We start from the raw sequence: 20,186 nt of genomic DNA, 5'->3' as shown, positions 1-20,186 counted from the left end.
GCGTCAAATAGGAGCTAGAATAGAAGCTACAGATGCCAACCTATGCCACAGCAACACAGGATCCTAGTCATGTCTACAACATACACCACAGCCCACGGCAACGCTGGATCCTTTAATCCACTGAGTAAGGCCAGAGATGGAACCCACACTCTCATGGATATTAGTCTGGATTGATATCATTGAGCTATGATGGAAACTTCCTCTCTTACATTTTATTGTAAAAATTTCATTGTTCAAGGTTTTCTAGTTGGGTCTATAATCCACCCTGAGATAATTTTTGAATAAACTCAAAAATATTGATTGAAGTTCATTTATTTTCTAATTCTGGGAGATTTGTACAGAATTAGTATAAACTCTTGCCTAAATATTTGGTAGAATTCTCCAAGCAAAGCTATCTGAGACTGGATTTTTTTGGAAGGAATAAAACTATATATTTAGTTTCTTTAACAGATACCTTTTACACAGCAAAGGAAACCATTTAAAAAAAAAATAAAGACAACCTATGGAATGGGAGAAAATAGTTGCAAAAGGTGCAAGTGACAAGGGCTTACTCTCCAAACTATACAAACAACTCATACAATCCGACAGCATGAAAGCAAACAACCTGACTGAAAAATTGGCAGAAGACCTACATAGATATTTCTCCAAAGAAGACAAAGAGATGGCCAAGAGACACATGAAAAAATGCTCAACATCACTAATTATTAGAGAACTGCAAATCAATACTACAATGAGATTGGCTATTATTAATGAGTCTACAAATAACAAATGCTGGAGAGGGTATGGAGAAAAGGAAACCCTACTACACTGTTGGTTTGAACATAAGTTGAAAAAAGTATGGAGGTACCTCAGAAAACTAAATAGAGAACTAACATATGACCCAGTAATCCCACTCCTGGGCATATACCCAGGCAAATCTTTCATACCAAAAAATACATGCACCCCTATGTTCACAACAGCAAATATTCACAATAGCCAAGATATGGAACCAACCTAAATATACATCAACAGATGAATGGATTAAGAAGATGGGGTATGTAAACAAAATGGAATACTACTCAGCCATAAAAGAACACAATAATGACACTTGCAGCAATGTGGATAGAACTAGAGAGTCTCATACTAAGTGAGGTAAGTCAGAAAGAGAAAGACAAATACCATGTGATATCACATATCTGGACTCTAAAATATGGCACAAATGAACCTATCTACAGCACAGAAACAAACTCATGGACACAGAAAACAGACTTGTAGTTGCCAAGGGAGTAGAGGCTGGAGTAGGATGGACTGTGAGTTTGGGGTTAGTAGATGCAAACTATTGCATTTGGAGTGGATAAGCAATGAGGTCCTGCACAGTGAACTGTATCTAATCACTTGTGATGGAACATGATGGAAGATAATATGAGAAAAAGAATGTGTATGTGTGTGTGTGTGTGTTTGTGTGTGTGTGTGTATAACTAGGTCATCTTGCTGTACAGCAAATATTGACAGAACACTGTAAATCAATTGTAATAAAATTTAAAAAAAGATACAGCACTATTTAGATTTCCTGTTAGGTGATATTTGATAGTTTGAAACTTTCAAGGAACTAATTAATTTAGCCAAGTTGTCAAATTTATGGGTAAAAAGTTTTTCTTCATATTATTCATCACCATTTTAATGTCTGTAGGCTCTGTAGTGATGTCTTTTTTATTATTTTCTTATATTAATAATTTGTTCCCTCTTTCTTTTTTGTTTGATCATTGGTTTATGTATCTGCTTTTATGCCATACTGTTTTGATTACCAAAATATATTTTGAAATCAGGAAGTGTCATGTCTCCAGCTTTATTCTTATTGCTCAAAACTGCCTGGACTATTCTGGGTCTTTTGTGATTCTATATGAAGCTTAGAATTGATTTTTCTACTTGTGTAAAAATGCCTTGGGGTTTTTATAGGAATTTCAATTTCATTGAATCTTTAGATTGCTTAGGGTACTATGGACATTTTAACAATATTAACTTTCCCAATATATGATTGTGCATGTCTTTCTATTTATTTGTGTTTTCTTCAATTTCCCTCAGAGGTGTTTTAGTTTTCAGTGTATAAGTCTTTTACCTCGCATTTTCATATAACCTTAAAAGTTCTCTTTGGATAAGTTCATCACCTCTACTATTTTTGATTGTTTTCTATTACCTCTTTTCATCCTGGTTATGGGTCAAATTTTCCTGTTTTTTAGTAGGTGTACTTTTAAAATTAGATGCCAGATTTTATAATTAATGTGAGCAGTTGGACTCTGTTGTCCTCCTTTAAAGAATGTTGATATTTGCTTTGGCAAAACATTAAAGGTACTTGCAGGCTGGTTTTATCTTTTCGAGGCTTACTTTTAAGCTTTTTTACGGCATTTCTAGAAGAGTATTTGTTCTATGGATAGTTTTGCCCTACTACTAATGCATGACTCTCATGAACATCTCTATATAACACATCAAATGTTCAGTGAAATCTGTCCTATTTACCTGGTAGAAACTCGACTGTCTCTCAGCCCTGTATGAATTCCTGAAAGTGTTTGTTTCATGGCTTCCCAACAGCTGCTCTTTCCTCTGCCTTATAGATTTTCACCTTATGGATACACAGACTTGTATTCAGTCTAATATTCAAGTGGACCCTTAAGCAGGTTTCTGGAGCTCTTTCAGTATAAGTCCCCCCTTTCCAGTATTCTTCCCCTAAAAATTCTGTTGATTTGGTTGCCTCGAGCTCTATTCTCTGTCTTCTCCATGCAACCAGACAACGAGGCTCTTCTTGGGTTCTTTCTCCCTAGAATACGCTCTGGATTGTGCCTCCACACAGAAAGCTCTGATGATTGTAGTACCTAACTTGTTTCTTTACTTTTCTCAGGGATCATCCTGCATTGCTATTGGCCAGTGTTTAAAATGGGCAATTTATATATTTCTGTATTATTTTCTGTTTGTTTGGGGCAGGTGAACATATCCCATAACATATACTCCTTGTGAATGGAAGCCAAAGTCTCATGTGCTTTTTGAATATAGAATACTAATTTTTCCTACCCAACCTTTTGACTATTAATTCTATGTAAATAGCATTTGCAAGAAAAGTAAATTAAAGAAAAATAAATTGTCCACAGTTGGGTAAGAGTACAGTTTTAATATTACTTTGAAATAAGTATGGAAGCATATTTAATAAAAGAATATACATTTAGTAATTATCAAATAATCCTCAAAACAGAGTTGGACCTATCCAGAGTTTAACTGTTAAAGGATTGTCTCTGCTTAGAATAAAATATTCTTCAAAATATAATATACTAATTGATGAGAAGATTGTCTTACCACCATATTCTTTCAAAAATCATGGGTAGCTGATTCTGACTCAAGAGAGGACAGAAAATAAATTCAAGGGATCCACCGCTCGGGCTGAGGTGAACAGGAAATAATAGCAGGAAAGGAAGAGATGAAACAGCAATTGTTTCCCCTAAGAAAAGCTAAACTTCACTGTGTCTTCTAACAAATTCTGTCAATGTGCTTGTGAGGAGGAAGGACATGTGGGAATACAGAAGAAGGACTTAGGAGACGAGGATTCTGCTGGCTCATCGCAATTTTAGCACAACCTGGCCTTATTCACACACCTCCTGAAATCTCTGCATACCATTCCCTTGTGGTCCTGTACTGCTGACATCTCAACATCACACTCTGCTGCATGCCTCTTTATAAAACCATGAATATAATGTAACAAAAGATCTGGCAATCAAGTAAGCCTTGAATGCCTCACATCCTAATTACTGTATTTCTTTCTAAGTGTGACTCAGAAAACATTTGGAAAAATCAGAATAGGGAGAATAATACCAATATACGCCACACATAGTAAGCTATCATTTTAAAAGAATGCTTTTTAAAAATGAAGTTAGTGTTATAAGTGTTCATGAAGGTTATCTGTCCAATATATAAATGGCTGAGGTGTGGATATCCACTCTCCCACATTCTTTCTTACCGGGTCACGGACACGGCTTTTCTCTCTTCGTTAACAAGCCACTCAGAAACAGGCTGTGGAGCCTTGTGAGGCAGGGCACAGGAGTGAACATGGAGATCTAGCCTCTAAGGACAGTTGTCATGGCAGCAGAGGCTAAGGGTTCGATTTTTTTTTCAGATTGTGCCTCATTTTTTATTGGCCAGAATAAAACATATGCATATTTGTCTATTCCTGTTAAAAGAAAACCTTTTCTTTTATGTAACATAACATTCAGTTTGAATTAAAACTATATACAGTAAGACTTCCAAAATTTATATTTTAAAATGATTTCTGGAAGGTGAAAAGTGTGACAGAACAATGCCTGACAATTGAGAAGAGAACATATTGGGGGAAAACACTCATGGAACAACATCTCTTAATTTGGTCATAATCATCTGTTTTTATGTGAAGGTGTGTGAGCTTTGAAATCTGAAAACCCTCATTAAACTAAACAGGCTTTCAGAAAGGCTCAGAGGCTTGTAAACTCAGCTGGAACTTATTACAAGATCAGTTCTGTGTTTCTCAGAGGCTTTGTGGTTGTGAGCGCAAACATCTGAGATAAGTGATTTTAAGCTCTCTCCAAGTTCGACTAACAAAACTGGCCACTGTGAAAATGTGGCCAACAATCCCGGCACTGGTCCTAAGCTCTCTAATTCTACCCTGTGTTGGAAACCTCCATGCTGCTGTGTGTATCATTTGGCATTTTTGACCACAGAGCACAATTTACTGTTACATTTCACTATAAATTCATGGCTGGCCAGACAATGTGCTCCAGAGTAGAATAAATACATGTTTTAATGAGTAGCTGAAATGCGACCTGGCCAACGGGAACTCTAAGGAACAAAGGGTGCTTTTCCATGGTTGAGGCCAATCACAAAGGGCGAGGAACAAGCAATACCAGAAACAAATTAATCCGTGACTCAGTCAGGCAGAACAAAAGAGAGAGAAAAAGACAGAAATGGCCTGATTGGGAAACAAAAATACACTGCTAGTTTACTTTTGCTAAAAGGTTATGAAAGTCCTGAAATAAAAGTTTTTCTGCTCAAATAAGAGAACACACCGGGCAGTTGAATATGAACACACCACTCTTCTAATGGGAGACGATCCCCAAGATGTTTTTCAAGAAATCTCTTGGTTACAACAAGTAGTGACCCTTAATGAGCAAAGAAATTAAAAAGATGTTACCACTTCCTAGTTTGACCAAAATCCTCCTTAAATATTGTTCCAGGAGTATGGGGACAACGAAGACACATCATGAGCAACTATTTTAATGAGAATGCCTAAAAAGCTGAGTGAAAATGTTGGGACTCCCTTGGAGGACTCGGACCGGGGTGGTACTGACACTGAGCTGTAAAAAGCAGGAAAGCTCAGGCCCTTAAAGATGGTTCTGAAAGCAGAAGATCTTTAAGTCAACTGGAACCTTCTGAGGAGGATCATGCGTGAAACCAAGACACCAGTCAAAACTTAAATATTATTAACTTTGCCTACGAAACTAAACCATCCTCTAAAAAAAAATCGTCTAATAAGAGACTGAAAATATACGTATGTTTAAAAATTAAGTAGAGGGGAGTACCCACTGTGGCTCAGTGGTAAAGAACCCTAACTAGTATCCACGAGGACCCGGGTTTGATCCCTGGCCCTGCTCAGTGGGTTAAGGATCTGGTGTTGCTGTGAGTTGTGGTGCAGGTCACAACTTTGACTTGGATCCATCATTGCTGTGGCTGGCAGCTGCAGCTCCAATTCGATCGATCCCTAGCCTGGAAACTTCCATATGCTGTGGGTGCAGCCCTAAAAAGCAAAAAAATAAAAAAAAAATTTTTTAAATTAAGTAAATGAAAAAAACAGCAAGTACTTAGTGAATAACCATTAGGTGATGGTCACATACATAGAACTATAGCTATAATGACAAAAAAATTATGAGATGGCTCAAGCCCACTAAAAGCATGGACAGGAAATTTTTGCTCGGAAACACAAGATGTAAAGAATCAATGGACACATAAAGAAAGTGAATGATCTATATTATTTGGAGGCATATGTCTGAAATGTGTTCAAATTTGGGCACAGACTCTTTTATTTGGTGATTTCATATCCTCAAAAGGAGGCACTTGAAAAGAATCCCACACCATGACCACATAGCTGTGTGACTAGCTTCTGAATGTAATCTTAGGAAACAGAAACCAGAAAATATTTTTTAAACTTTTCTTTTTTCCTCCCCACTCCTTCCCCCACCCAATGCCACCTCCACCCAAGCTAAGCAGAAAAACGAATAGTATTCCATCAGAATAACTAAGAACCACTATCTCTCCAAGTGGCAATTTATTTTATTAGATATTCTTGGCTAAATAATTGATCTTTTGGTCTGAAAGATGTGATTTATATTAATAAATCTGTAATACCTAAGTTCATGAAATATTTTTAAAAGCCTATGAAAAATTTCAGTTTCCAAGATGATGAAGACTAAACGATAATTACAGTGTTGATTTTCAGAAAATTCCTTAGACATTTCTCAGCCATGCCAAACAGCACCACTGTCCACGGCAGAGCCAATAGCACATCGTTCTCCATTTTGTTTTGCTATTTTCCATGGGCAAGGTGTCCAAATGCAGATAATCCTGGCAAACAATCACAATCCTTGCCTTGCTTCCGGTGTAGTTCCTTCTCGCACATAAGCACCTGCAATCTTATGACTCTCCTTTGCACAAACTCAATGCTTCCTTTGAAAGAGGATGCCTAACACCAGGGGTCTATCATCTCAAGAAGTTTTCAAGGTCCAAATTTAGAAACACAAGTCACTCTAGTTAGTCCTTCTCTCTCCACTCTACTGCGAAAGACAGACTCTTCTCATTCAAGACAGAACTTTATTTTATTCCATTCTTGTTTACCTAAAGATAGATACAGAATCTGACCCATGGAGTTTCTTCTGCTTAGAACTATCCATTTTAACTGCCCTCTTTTCCATTAAATCCAAAATCCCTTGTTTAAATAATCACTTTCAGTCAAAATGTTAAATCTGGATATCAGCCTTACCTATGTTTTACAGTAAATAAAAATAAAAGGAAAAAGATATCTGAGAAAAGAAAGAATATACTTATCAAAGAGAGGTCTGCTTGGAATGCTCTAAAATTAAAGTTTAGATTAAAAGTGAAACATTTTGGTTATGATATTTGAAAATCGGTTATACTACAAGACACAGAAACATGCACGTAACCTAAACTTGCAATACTTTGGGGGAATAAAGCTAGATTATAAATTCTTCTTCCTTGGCATATCAATATACTGATGTTCTATATCAGATATTACTAGAGGAGTCTGTCTAGTAAATTATGTGCTCATCTTGAAGGCAGCAGATGTGACTCAGTATGATGCTTAATTGTTGGTAGAGACTTTTCTTCTATTTTAATTTGAATATGTCACCTATTAAAAAGACAAAAGCAGTAAGAAATGACTTAGTACATCATTAACTCTAATGCAGCAACTTCTGTGTATAGACTTTCTAGAAGTATTTTAAATCATTATTTTGTTGTATATAATTTTTAAGTTTTAGAATAAATGTTCATATCAAGCAATTATAGGTGGCGATAATTAATGAGAGCCTTGCCATTGTTGTATAAAAACATATTATCCTGCATTATACCTTGACAGATTACTAGTCAGTGATAGCTATTAGAAGTCTTAGTAGGCACTCTGAAATTATTCACACAACAGTAATTAGGTGTGTGGATGTGCAGCTTGGAAATGGAAAAAAATTACTTCACACTCTTTGTCTCACTCTGAATAAAACTGTTGATTTTTTTACATTGCATAATAAGGCTACATGTTTGTTCACTAATGAACTAATGATAATTGATGCATGTACTGGATAAAATGAAGACTGTGACAGCAACTAAAAAGGTTTTTATCAAAAATTAAGAATCATTAACTCTGGAAAAGAAAAACTTCCAGAGATTATTTATCTTCTGATTTTCAGATAAGTAGAACATACTATCAAGGTCGCAATGCTACATAATGCCAGAACAAGGATGTGTGGCCTAGTCTCTTAAAACATGCTCCTTGATCATTTCTTTCAGTTCTGCTTCTCATAGAAAGAAAATACAGGAAGAGATGTCAGATATCCAGCAAACAGTATTTCAGAATCAAAAATCCTGAGCATTTTTCTTGGCCAGAAAGTGCAGACCTAGACTCACAGATTTTGGATTTTGAACAAAATCAAGGTAAGTAGCTTAATGAGCTTTGTAGCAGCTATTCCCAGGAAATCTCCAGTTCTTATTAGATTATCAAGTCATTAAAAGGGTAGTTGGCAATGAGGTAGCCCATTGAAGGCTGGCTGATAGCAGAATGCACAGCTTACAACAGCAGAAAAACTGGCTTTGGTCATTGAGACAAGGGGGCAGTCAGCCTCATGCATTCCACTCTCAAGGAAGTGTTGTATTAGAAAGGAACTATAATTAATATTTACAGAATTACTGGGTTTTTAGGTAAAAAGAAACATACATAGTATTGAATAATACATCTGAAAAGAGTTCCATTAAATTATCTAAAATAAAATTGAAAATTAAAATGTACTTATTTGGAAAGTTTGTACATCTGACTACCCTCTTCATTAATGATGATAAACAAAGGCTAACTCTATTAGTATAAACAACTTGGGTTTGTATTTCAGATGCATGGAGTTTAATTTTTCATTATATTAAAACTAAATTTTAACATTGAACATACATAGATCAATGATCAGGAAATGCTAATTTAATAGCACACATCTGCAACAAGTATTTAGGTAGCCCTTAAAGACAGAATTAACTCTCAAATAATTATGGGACTCCATAAACAGTTTGCCAATTTACTAAAGTTGGTTTTTAAAAAATCAATCTTCAGTAAAATAACTAAATAAATAAGTAAACCATCTCCTTTTTATCTATTCACACTCATGTTGTAAAATGTTTGAATTTTACTAAATTAACTTTATGTAATTTTCTTTTAAAAGAAAAATGGGATATATCTAAGTATGTGTAATAATCAGGGATATAACACTGGAGAAGGGGAAGGGAGAGAGGAGAATTGCCTGGATTTGCCCCACGTCATAAATATAGCAATGGAGGTTTCCTAAGAATTTCGAGTTACAATACTTTCTTACCAATGCAATCTGAATGATAACACCCTAGAGGAACAAGGAATGAGTATAGGCACTGGTTTTTCAAATAAAGTTGAAAAGCTGATGTCATGAATCCAAGTCAGAAAGAGAGCTTACCTGGATCACTTCAGCACACATAATACATGTGACACCTCTCACAGCAGGTAAGAACAGACATAAGGCGCACCAGACACTTGGGCACTGTGCCCTAGCTAGAGGTAGAATGATAAACAAACCAGAGATGGTCCCTTGCCATGAGACAAGAAAGGGAAGGCAGTACAAGCCAGGAGAGCACATGTAAGGGAGACAGACATCGGGTCTAACACCAATGAGGGTATAACAGCACAGTGAGATAAACGCTACGAAAAAATGTAGCACCATTTTAAGAGAGCATATAATCAAGGACAATCAAAAAGGACTAGAGGGAATAAGAAGAGACCTCCCTAAAGAGATACCATTTTAGCCCAGATCCAATGCTCAGAAGCAGTAACTTGGGATGGATGGTGGAAGGAGGTTGGAGTTCCTAGCAGAGCAAGCATTTGTGTAGAAATATCACATTCTTTATTATCCTTAAAAATAATGGTGCTAAGGAATTCCCTGGTGGCCTAGTGGTTAAGGGTCACTCCTATGGCACGGGTTTGATCCCTGGCCCCAGAACTTCCCCATGCTGCATGCCCACCTGTAAAGAAGTGAATTTTTAGAAAATAGTAATAACAATGGTGCTAAGTCTCCTCTGATTAAGGACAGAAAACAGTATTGCTGGCTCGTACATCATAAACCCTTCAGATCTCCCAGTAAAACACATTGGGTCCAATGCTTGTTGCAGCAGCTGCTTTATAGCTCCAACACCATAGAAGACCCAACAAACCACTCATTCATTTAAGAATCCCCTGGACTTAGACAGAGAGTTACATTCAATGACCAAATTAATATTACTCAAAACATATGCAGTTACTCCACAAGAAGCTCTATGCAGCTTTATGACAGTAAAGTTTGGAATAAATTTTGAAAATGTAGCATACACTAATCCCTTCTTGAAAACCCACCATGCACATTATCGTAATTAAGATTCATAAATTTGTTTCCCAATCATATTTCTATATTTGACACATATATACTTATTTGTTTATTGATTGATTGCCTCCTAGGACCACTGTAGAGATTAAATTAACATAAGTATTTATAATAGGGCCAGACCCATGGTATATGCCTGATAAGTGTTTTTTTTTGTTGTTATTACAGGTAATAATTACAATACATAGTAATAAGTACATCAGTAATAAGAAAACCAAGACTTTCTAGGCCACTCTACTTTTCAGAAACTCCACATGAGGGACATCTCAGCTGCATGCATCAGGCATGCTCAGTTTTCTGCTATTTCTGCTTGGCTCTCATAGGTGCAGAACAGCTCACATGATTTCTGATTGGCTCTAGACAGATCCTGACACTTGAAAGGCTAAGCCAAGACTTTCTTCACTCCCAGTTTTGTGAATTTTCTCATAAATATATTCATTATACATCTTATTTTTCTTCAAACTAACCTGTATGTGGTGAAAATAATTTAATTAACTAACTTTTAAACAAATCCCCTTCCTTGTATTTATTTGTACTATGGCATTATTGCACTAATTTCAAGTACTTTACTAGTACCAGGCAAGGGCCCTGGATTTGGATGTTGGCATCCACACTGTGGAATTCCATTGTTCTGAATGTGCTGCTAATGATCCTTTGGTTCCCTGGATAAAAACCTCATTTCCTGAAGACCAAATCCCCAAGGAGCTGGTGTATTTTTTTTTTTTCTTCCTTGTACTGATAAGCAGGCAGTGCATCTGACTTAATGGATCAAAATGAAAACAATTTTTCTCATTTACTTTGATGTTCCCCACGATAGGAAAGAATTTCTTCTCCCTTTGTAAAATGCTATACAGCTTCTGGAAAGAATGCTGTAGCCTGTCGAAGACTCAGGAGTGGCCAAAGATAATAAAACCACCTGTTACCCGACAAGAAGTAACATTTAATATATAGGCCTTTGTGTTCATTTGTAAGCAGCCAGATGACTTCAGCTGAGTTATTTGTCAAGAACTGGCTGTGGCCCCACCTATAAAGACCTTTCTAAGCTTGTATTAAAAAGATGTCTGCAAAGGCTCTTACAGATATCTTGGATGCCCTGGGACCTGGATCCAGGTTACTGGGTCATAGAAAAATATATTTCCAGCAAAACCAACCAATCTTCTGTTGCTGTTGCTCATAAAGACAGAGATAGATAATCTGCAAAGACTAAATCTGAAAAATGGTGACAGAGAACAAGTACACTTGATCCCATGAGAGGCAGAATTAAAGGATGAAACACTGAGAAAAAGCTACAGGTGTTTGTGTTCTTTGAGAGTACAGCAAAGATGAATATAAAGGTGAAACCCTATACTATGACTTAGCATTATATAGGTTCATTCTTTCATTTTTCATATATATCAAAGGTCACCTATAAATTCCTATGTATGCTAATGTAAAGTAGCTTGAATTTTTTAAGAGGAAAAGCAATAGCTAACTAACCTGCCAATAACTATACTAATACCTCATGGCATAAGTTATTTTAGTACAAGTTTATATTTTTATTTTATTAGGCACCTGGAGACACGGTTGCAAACAATAAACAGCTCCCACCCTCATAAAAATCTCAGATACCTTCCCTGTTTTCTCTGCCTAAAATTCGTAAGTTTCATAGAGTTACCATAGATAATTTCCAAAAAGTTAACTTTTTGGCATTCTTCATCCTGTTTCCTTGGTTTTTATGATTTAATTTGCTTAAACTAATCACAAGACAGCAAAGACGGTTGTCAGTGTGGGAAATGCTTTAGATTTGACATTTTGAGGGAAGTTTCTATTTGCCTTTAAAAGAGGGCAGAACAAAATCCTCTTGAAAGGAATCTGGTTTACAGTGTGATATCTGAGAAATCTGGGCCATCTGAAGAGCCCAGAAACTGTAAATTGTCAAAGCTGTCTATTGTATTCTCAAAGCAACTGGGGAGCATGACCTGTGACACTGTCATTTCATTTAGATCCAGTTATTGCACTAATTCAGGTTCCTTTTCACTGGGAGGGAACAAGTGCATGTAAAAATTAAAACAAACATTTGAATTGAAAATGACACTTTGTTTATCATATATATATATATATATAAATACACATATACACACATACATGTATATAAATAAAGAGGGCCATGCTGATTATATTAGCATCGAAAATAAACTATAGTTTGTTGAACACAGAGAACAAAGAAAATGAGAATTAAAAGAAATGTGATATCTTACTCTACATTCATAGACAATAAAATGCATCAGTTGAGAATGGAACACGTTAAGAATCAGAACGTCATGTTTTATAAAACTCCAAGCTCAACAATCAAAATTCAGATTGCTAGCAAAACACTCAAAATGTATTGCACTTCAAATTCCACCCCATTTCCCATATCTCATTTATAGAAATCCTTCTCACAGGAAGTACTGGTGCTCAATGCATGAACTCTCACTTGAATTGACTCCAGGCAAGGTATCTGCCCAACCTCTAGTCTCAAGCCAATCTCTTAAGACCACCAATGACCTTCACATTGCCAGATTCTTTGGCAATGAATCTCAGTCCTCATAGGCATCTGACTCAGTGGTTCACTCCTTCCTCTCAACAAAACACATTCTGCCCTTGTTTCTCAATAGTGCCTTCTCTTGCTTTTCCTCCTACTCAACAGGCTATAACTTTTTAGTCATGTTTACTGAAACTTTCTCTTCCTTCTAACCTCTTAGACAGATGCTAGAGTGTTCAGGGCTCATTCTTCAGCAAGTTTATTTAAAACCACTCCCCTAGAGGACCTCATCCAGTCTCCTAGCTTTAAGCACCCCATGTCCTCAAATGATAAAAAATGTCCATCTCTATCAATGAGTTTTCCTCTGAAACACAGACCCATCTATCTAACACTACTCAATAACTCTGCATAGATATATGTATGAGGTTTTCACATTAACATGTTCATAATGGAACTTCTGATTGTCCTCCCCGCTGCTCTCCACCTGAAGAAATGGCACCAACATCCAGTTGTTGGGTCAAACACCTTAGAATCATCTTTAAGTTTTCTGTTTCTTGCTTCACGTATAATCCATCAACAAATCCTGTTAGCTCTACGAAAAAGTACAACACACTCCAAACTTAAAATTTTTCACCATCTCCACCACCATCTCCCAAGTCCAAACCACCATCTCTCACCCAGACTTCAATAACTCAAGCTATTGGCTCTTACTCTTGACCCCACAATCTATTCTATGCACAGGAATTGGAGTCATCCTTTTAAAACACAGCAGATCAAAGCCATCCAGTGGATTCTCTTCATACTCAGAATCATCCCATAAGGGTAACCAGAGCCCCCAAAGCCCTTCCCCCACTGACACCTCTCTACCCTCATCTTCTACCCCTCTTCCTCCAACCTGGCTCCACTACTATTCCTCAAATAAATCATGAAGAGTTCTTCCTCAGGGATTTTGCATGTACTCTTCTCTTCCTGCCTGAAATATTCCTTTTCTTGACATTCACATGACTAATTCCTTCATGTTGCTCAAGTGTTCCCTCCTCAGCAAGGTTTTCCCTGACCCCCTCTAAGTAAAATAACAGCTCCTCTAACTCGTTTCTTTTATCCCACCTCCTTCTGCTTCAGAGAAGTTATCTCTACCTGAAGTTATATAATGTATTGCTCTTCATCTTTTACAATTATTAGCTGTTTCTTAACTGGAATACAAGTTCCATTAGAGCAGGGACTTTTTCCATTTTATTCACTACTGTAACTCAAGAGCCTAGAATAGTGTCTAGTACATAGTATGTGCTCAATATGCAGTTCCGAATGTATGAAGAGATAAGCCAAACAAGCTATCGTAGTCCACAACTGGTGACTATTAGAGGAACTAGTGAACTATTATTTCATTTTTCTTTAACATTACCAACCCATCAGTATTGAAAACAAATTCATGACTTCTCAGTGGAGGTTGTATAATCCATCGAAGGACATTTTAAGAAGGGGTAGCCAGCGATCCATGGATGTAAAGTGACGATCTAGCTTCATACTCTAATTCAACAATTAAAACATGTCAAGGACCTGTATTTACTGGGACGGTCTGTTCCCCTTTGACTCTTAAAATAAAAACAGTCTTTATATTTAGAAAACAGGATTTCCTTTCCCTGCAGAGGTTACAGCCCAGACACATTTGAACACTTAAATGTTTACAATGACTTTGGCAGACTGCTCACACGGGAGAAGCATGTTTCCCCAATATAGAAACTCCAGGCCCTTAGGGCCTAATTCTCGGTTTTTTGTGCCACTATGAGCATTTCCTCAGCTGACTTATCACAGAACGCTAACCTTATAAGCTCTATAAAACTTAACATTAAGCAAGGAAAACCAAACATGCTGATTTACAAAATCCATAGTTAACCGCAAGATATTGCCTCAGTTCACCTCTCTCTCATCAACTACCACTCTCCACTGTCCCCTCAGTCACTCTCCTTGGGAAGCTTCAACCACAAAGCATGACTGGCCTCATGGCTTTTGTTCTTGCTGTTCCCTTTGCCTAACACACTTTTCCACCTAATAATCCACTGGCACACAGCTTTATCTGATTCTGGTATATTCCCAAATAGCTTATATTGTATATCTCACTGTGTGCATGTATAGTATTTCTCTGATCACTAAAATGCAACTTCATTTAAGCAAGGACTGTGAATTTGTTTCATTGTTCTATCACAGCACCCAGAACAAGACCAGGCTCAGAGCAAATAGTCAATAAATAGTTGTTGAATGAATTTCTATAAATAGCATATCTTCATGCCAAACCCCCTCATTATTCACTGAAAAAAATCCATTTATTTCAAAGCTATTAAGAACAGGCTATTCTGACATCTAATTTAGAATATAATTTTCTTTCTTAGTTATGAAATGACTCACTTTATTGATTTGGAGACCATTACTGAAATGTAAATAAGGAGTACCCACAGCTAATAACATATTTCATTAACTTGTGAATTGACACAATTTGGTCTATGATTTTATTTCATTTTTAAATCATCCTCTGGAATGATTTCCCCACTCAATTCTATAAGTTCCTACAGCCAAAATACATTAAATAATTTCAATGTAAGTAGCTTCAAAAATTATAATTTAAAAAAATACAATTCTTCTTAAACACATATATCCAAACCACTGCAAATGTTTCATGTAACAATGTCTTTGGGCATTGTGTGATCTGGCTACAGAATTACTGTTTGAAATATTTCCCAATAAAAATATCAACAGAAAATATTCCGATACTATTAATAATTAAAGTCATGGCTATCACGTGCTGAATACAAGTAATGTGCTATGTTTTTTATTTCAAAATATTGGGACAAGTGTACCTATCTACAGAAAAGAAACAAACTTATGGACATGGAAAACAGACTTGTGGTTGCCAAGTGGGAGGGGGAGTGAGTAGGATGGACTGGGAGTTTGGGGTTAATAGATGCAAACTATTGTATTTGGAATGGATAAGCAATGAGATCCAGCTGTGTAGCAGAGGTAACTATATCTGATCATTTGCTATGGAACATAATTCAGGATAATGTGAGAAAAAAGAATATATATGGATGTACGGCTGGGTCACTTTGCAGTGCAGCAGAAATTGACAGAACATTGTAAATCAACTTTAACAAAAAATTTAAAAACGTTTATTGACCAAGTATTAAAAAATAAAATAAAATAAATTTTATTGGAGTATATTTGACTTAAAAAATTGTGTTAGTTTCAGGTGTCCAGCAAAGTAAATCAGTTATACATGCATATATACAGTAATTTAAATATCTGTTCCTTTTCAGATTCTTTTCCCGTATAAGTCAGTACACAGTATTGAGTAGATTACCTTGTGTTATACAGTAGGTCCTTATTACCTATATAATTTATATATTTATATATAATTTATATATAGCAGTGTGTATATATCAATCCCAACACCGTAATTTATCTTTCCCACCCATGTTTTCACTTTGGTAACCATAAATTTACTTTAAAATTTACTTTATATGGAGAAAAACAAATTGAAATCTCTACAACCAGCCAAATACAAGCTACAGGAATTAAATGTAAAATAAATAGTAAATAAATCAAAAAGAAACATAAGAGTATATTTATCTGATTGGGAAATACTTTTCTAATCATGTAGGCTCAAGATGGCAGATGAAGTATAAATACTAATTTCCATAAATTCTACTGAAAAAATAATAAAGTACAAAAAAAAATTTATCCATATCACCTCTGAATATGGGAGCGGAAAGAGTTATCAGGGAACCAAAAGTTTTGATAATTATCAAGAAGGTTGAAATCCGAGGGAAACAGATCTTACATAGGCTCTCACCTTTCCTATGCATATATTTATATGGAGACTCTGTCAACTGCTTCCAACAAAGTTTCCAGGGAGCAGAGATCATATGTGCACCATTCACTGCTATATACTTAGTACCTGGAATATGCCACATAGATAATCAGTGCTCAATGTATATTTTTCTATTGAATGAATTAATAGCCATTAACAGAAAATATAGATGAATCATTTTAATGTATTACTATTCCATCTTTAAAGTCCAATGTCAGTCATATATAAAGTGCTCAATGAATACGTTCTGAATGAACAAATTTTGAAATCTTTAATTTTGTGAGAGATTTTTCAGGATGCTCCAGTAAGTGAAAAAGATTATAAAACAGTATAGACAATGAGAGTCCTTATTTTGTTACAAATAAATACATTCAGAGAAAAAGGATTTGAAGAGAATCCAAAAACATTAACTGTAAATATATCTAAGAATGTGACTATGAAAGACTATCATCCTTTAGGCCGTTTTTGCATTTTTCAAACTTCTCACTTCACACATGTAATCCTTTTGTAATTGAGGAGGGAAAAGCCACCGTAAAACAGAAGGACTTAATTTTGCTGCTATCTTAGAAGCACTTTGCTTGCTTTCTTGTCCCACTCTCTAACTAGCTGGCTTATAGCATGTTAGGTACCAGACTGTAGCCCCATTTTTCAAACACACAGGAAAGGAGAAGAGAAAAATGGAGGGGTAGTAAGCATGCAGTTACAGAGACAGGCAAGAACTAGTCTACGGGTTGTGATCTGTCTTTCAGGGTATAATTTTATAGCCTATCTGGGTTAGAATGTATGCCAGATATGTCTGTATGAGTGTGACTGTGCCCATGTTGGGATGGTATATAAGGGTCACTCCTCCAGGGACTCACTCCCCCCTACCACCAACCCTACTAAGGTGGAGTGCTTTCTCCACCCCTGTAACTCATCAGCGCCAAGACAGAATCATGAGGTCAGATCACAGCTGAGGTCAGGAAGAACCAGTCAGGCCCACCTAGCTCAATTACTTAATGGTCATTAATGAACCCATGCTTGGTGTCACCTTCCTTATCTACATGCAAATAAATCATGTGGCTATCTGTAGAGTTGTCAAACAGGGCCTGGCCTATTAAAGTGTAATAAATAATCAGTATCGTTATAATTAGTTATTAATAAATGAGACAAGGAGATGATATAAAAACAATGACTGAAAGATGAAACCTTATACCTCTAAACCCTTATTTAAAAATAATTATTTTCCTCTTGCCATGTGCAAGTCTGTTTCAGAGAAAATATAATTAGTTGCTGGCAGAATTAGTTGGGGATGTACACCATACACACATGAAAAATTATACAGCAAAAAAACTAGAAAAATGTGTTCAAGATCACAATAAAAGAGATACCACAGGCCAAGTCTGATAATTTTTCAAAGGAAGTATTACCTGGTCCTTGTACTGTCTGGAACAAGGGTCGCTGCATCATGGTTCATTACAAGGCTCCCTCAGAGTGGTGATAAATATTCTAAGAAAGGTGGACCAAGGGACGCCCAGAATAAGAGAATCAGTTCATTCTAGCAAAGCAAACTTGTGAAAAAGCATGTATGGATCTTAACATTCATTTAGGTCACCGTTACTTCATCATACACTTCTGCGCCAGGCGAGTACTGATGTAGTACAGAAGATAGTTGTAGTTAGAAAGACGTATCTTCTCATTCAAAAGATCTATGCCCCATGATGGAGAACAAGTGCTGGGGTGGTGGTGTAGTGGTTTTTTTCTTCTCTATCTATTTCTCTCTTGGGAGCAGCATTTCACTTTTTTTGCAAAGGGAATTACTATCCTGTCTTTGGTTCACTGCATGTGCAAAGATGGAGCATTTCATGTCTATCTCCGACAAAGGGGTGATGACATGACCCAAGCTATGCAAACTGGACTCTGCTGTGCCTCTAATCTTTTCTTTTCTTTTTTCTTTTTTTTCTTTTTTTTAACTTTGCAAAGACTTTATTTTCAAATGCCTCTAATCCTTGAGCTGAGTGATACAGGGACATGGAGGGGAAACTGACTTCACACCTAATCAGTTACAGTACCCTAGGATATTAATGGGTCCTGCTCAGTCACAGTTGGCTATCCCTCAGCTATTCCCATCCCTTCTTGAAAAAAAAAAAAAGTTGAAAACTGCTATCCCAGCCTCCCAAAGCCAGAAAAGTCATGTGATCTAATTCTGGTCAATGACACATAGTTGGCAGTCTACTGGCTGCTGCTGGGAATACTTTTTCCTTCCTGATGAAAAAATAGAGGCATGCAAATTATAAGTGCTTTTTTTTTTTTTTTTGTCTTTTTGCCTTTTCTAGGGCCGCTCCCGCGGCACATGGAGGTTCCCAGGCTAGGGGTCGAATCGGAGCTGTATCCGCCAGCCTACACCAGAGCCACAGCACCGCGGGATCAAAGGAGCCATGTCTGTGACCTACACCACAGCTCATGGCAACACCGGATCCTTAACCCACTGAGCAAGGCCAGGGATCAAACCAGCAACCTTGTGGTTCCTAGTCGGATTTGTTAACCACTGAGCCGCGACTGGAACTCCTGTAAGTGCTCTCTTAAGCTCTGCCCTGACCCCTAGATACTTTTTGCCTTGATTCACTATTTTATAAGGCCATGTTGTCTAGAATGTGGGCAGCTATCTTCTCACCAAGAGGATAAAGCCAAGGGAATCATTCAAGTACCATCCCTTCGACCTGATATTGTGCAGCAGCAGAAGAGACCACAGAAACTACTACCTACAAACTGCATGCTGAATACATTTACATGTCCTCACAGTTTACTACTGTTCTGTGGGGTTTCTGTGATGGAGCTGATGGAATCTATGATAGAATGAAGACATAAAAATGACTGGCAGTTATTTCCTTCCCTGTATCCATGTCTGTTCAGTTACCCTACGATTTTTAGTGCCTTCTCACTCTGACTCTGAAACTGGCCATGTGAGTTGCTTTGGCCAATAGGATGTAAGTAAATATGATTCTAGGGTCTGTAGATGAGAGCTTGTCCTCTCTCATTACCCTTGAAATCCTCCGCTGCCATGTGACCAGCACACACAGGCACATACACATACACACACACACACACACACACACACACAGGAAATGTTTGTCCAGTATTAAAAACCAGTATTCACCTCAGCAAAGAACCCATTCATGTCACTGATGAACATATGAAGTTCTGACCTCTATCTTTGTTGTTTCATTTTCATCTTACTTGTTCACATAAACAAAATTACAAACCAAGAGTCATGACAGAACTATACTTATTTATCATTTACAACCACAGGTTGCATCCACAGGATATAAGAGTTTAGGGGGAAAAACGACAAGACTATTCTGTGATATATAATTGGCTATATGGAATTTATAATAAATGGTACTGCACATTTTATTATTATTATTTGCAAATTCTCTGTTGCACCTTTTATATCATTAAAATTTATAATAGTTTTTTTTCCAAAGAGTTGGGTGTTAAACATTTATTAGCACACTACAGAGCATGATATAATACACCACCTGGTCCTCTGAACTCCCAAAGGCTGAGACAGAAAAGAGATTCTTCCAGTTCTCCATCATAAGGAAAGATAATACTTTATTTTCCCCCAGAGATTTCTGCTCAA

At 36.7% G+C, this 20,186-nt stretch overlaps 1 protein-coding gene across 4 annotated transcripts in view; it reads right to left on the bottom strand.

Moving 5' to 3' along the window:
- Positions 1-20,186, bottom strand: part of PRKD1 (protein kinase D1) — a 335,903-nt gene that overhangs the window by 158,461 nt on the left and 157,256 nt on the right. The window contains exon 1 of one of the 4 annotated variants that reach the window (XM_084969047.1): positions 16,547-16,651. The exons of the other annotated variants lie outside the window; for them this stretch is intronic. The gene's annotated coding sequence lies outside the window, so the exon portion shown is untranslated. Of the gene's footprint in view, positions 1-16,546; positions 16,652-20,186 lie in introns of those variants that run through there. 4 annotated transcript variants of the gene reach the window in all.

Source organism: Sus scrofa, chromosome 7 (genome assembly GCF_054392235.1).
Source record: "Sus scrofa isolate SSC_HxYL_T2T_F1_AM1 chromosome 7, Sscrofa_HxYL_maternal_Yorkshire_Landrace_v2.0, whole genome shotgun sequence".
Taxonomy (NCBI): domain Eukaryota; kingdom Metazoa; phylum Chordata; class Mammalia; order Artiodactyla; family Suidae; genus Sus; species Sus scrofa.
This window is presented reverse-complemented; position numbering and strand designations above follow the sequence as displayed.